Source organism: Kryptolebias marmoratus, linkage group LG4, assembly GCF_001649575.2.
Source record: "Kryptolebias marmoratus isolate JLee-2015 linkage group LG4, ASM164957v2, whole genome shotgun sequence".
NCBI lineage: Eukaryota > Metazoa > Chordata > Actinopteri > Cyprinodontiformes > Rivulidae > Kryptolebias > Kryptolebias marmoratus.
This window is the reverse complement of record NC_051433.1, coordinates 988490-990062: the sequence shown is the minus strand read 5'-3', so window position 1 is coordinate 990062 and position 1573 is coordinate 988490. Positions and strand designations below refer to the sequence as shown.

Sequence of the window (1573 nt, the reverse complement as noted above, 5' to 3'; positions counted from 1 at the left end):
GGATGGATGGATGGACGGATGGATGGATGGATGGATGGATGATAGGATGGATGGATGGACGGATGGATGATAGGATGGATGGACGGACGGATGGATGGATGGATGGATGGATGGATGGATGGATGGATGGATAATAGGATGGATGGATGGACAGATGGATGGACGGATGGATGGATGAGGAGTTTCTATCTGCAGGTAAACCTCCCGACTCTAAGTCTTCTGCAGTTTCAGGCCCGTTTATCCGTTTATAACTCGTCTTTTATTCTGGATTTTGTGAATTTGTTCGTCTTCTTTGGAACAGAAATCCTTCCTGACGGTTAAAGTTTGTGTTACTGCAGATGTTTTACAGATGAAACGAAGCTTCAACTGCTCAGACTGAGGTTCTGCTCGCCGACCCGCCCTCCTCCCCTCAGCCAATAGGAAGCCACAAATCGAAGGGAGCTGCAGAGAGCAGGAGGGAGGGGGCGGAAAATATTCAGCTGCTCAGTTTCTGGATGAGCGGGCTCAGATGGAGAACAGACGGTTCTGGTTCTGATAGAACTGTTAGTTTCTGGTTCTCCTGATGTCCAGAACAACCTTTAGTCGGTGTTTTGTCTCCTGCGGTTTATTTTTATTATCTGAACTTGTCTTTGGGTGAGAAGGCCTCATTAGGACCCAGAACCCGACTCAGGCAGGAACCAGGTGTTCTGCTGAGTCCAGTCCTTTCTGTGCTGCTGGTGGACCCAGTTCTAAAAGGTTTTATAAAGAACTGGTCTGAGCCACATGATTACGTCACTGTGACCTTTCACCTTTGACCTCTGTTACGAGGTGGTGCTGCTGGAGCTGCAGGTTCTGAGTCACAGAAAACGGACAGAATCCTGGAGCTGGATTTAGAACGAGGAGTCGGTTCTTGTGATCTAATCAGTCTGGGTTTGGTGGTTGTTGAACGATCTACATGTTTGTGAGGAAACTTCTGACGAACGAGCGGCGCACGGTCTCCTGTCGGGTCACGATTCACTGGAGCCGAGCTAACGTTAGCGTCATTTCAGCTAACTGTTCTACAGCCACGGCTGGAACGGGTCGAGGGTTTAACAGCGTTTTCAGATCACAAACTCAGCTGACTGACCTCAGAAATCTGACTCTTCCTCTCAGCACGTAGCTGCAGAGGCTGCTCCACGGGGTGAGGTTCTGCGTGGTCCTAGTGCCTGACCCGTTTAAACTGTGACAAAATCAGGAGAAGGTTTCACGAGGAGCTGAGGACAGACAGAGACAGAGGGGGAGCTAAGGACAGACAGAGAGAGGAGCTGAGGACAGACAGATGGACATTAACTGGACATTACCGTCAGTATCGCAGCTGCAGCTCTTCTTCTTCTCCTGCAGACGTGTGTGAGAGACTGAGGACAGTGTGAGTGTGTGTCTGTTTTAGAGCCGAGGAGGCGGGACGGGGAGACGGGTCCAACATGTGTCTTCGTGTCTGGCTGAGGACGCTGCCAGCAGGCTGCAGGATATCTGAGCAGAGTTCACCTGCAGGTCAGAGGTCACGCAGATCCAAACATCTGCAGAAGAAGAAACAGGATCCACTTGGTGGTTCTGA

At 50.5% G+C, this 1573-nt stretch overlaps 2 protein-coding genes across 4 annotated transcripts in view; one reads left to right on the top strand and one right to left on the bottom strand.

The window, feature by feature from the left end:
- The window catches only part of ecm2 (extracellular matrix protein 2, female organ and adipocyte specific), a 13110-nt gene extending 11662 nt beyond the window's left edge, over window positions 1-1448 (bottom strand). The window contains exon 1 of one of the 2 annotated variants that reach the window (XM_017404440.3): window positions 1320-1448. The gene's annotated coding sequence lies outside the window, so the exon portion shown is untranslated. Of the gene's footprint in view, window positions 1-1105; window positions 1185-1319 lie in introns of those variants that run through there. The other variant, XM_037975250.1, reaches the window with a different exon arrangement.
- Window positions 1-1573, top strand: part of cenpp (centromere protein P) — a 56822-nt gene that overhangs the window by 50565 nt on the left and 4684 nt on the right. The window lies entirely within an intron of this gene.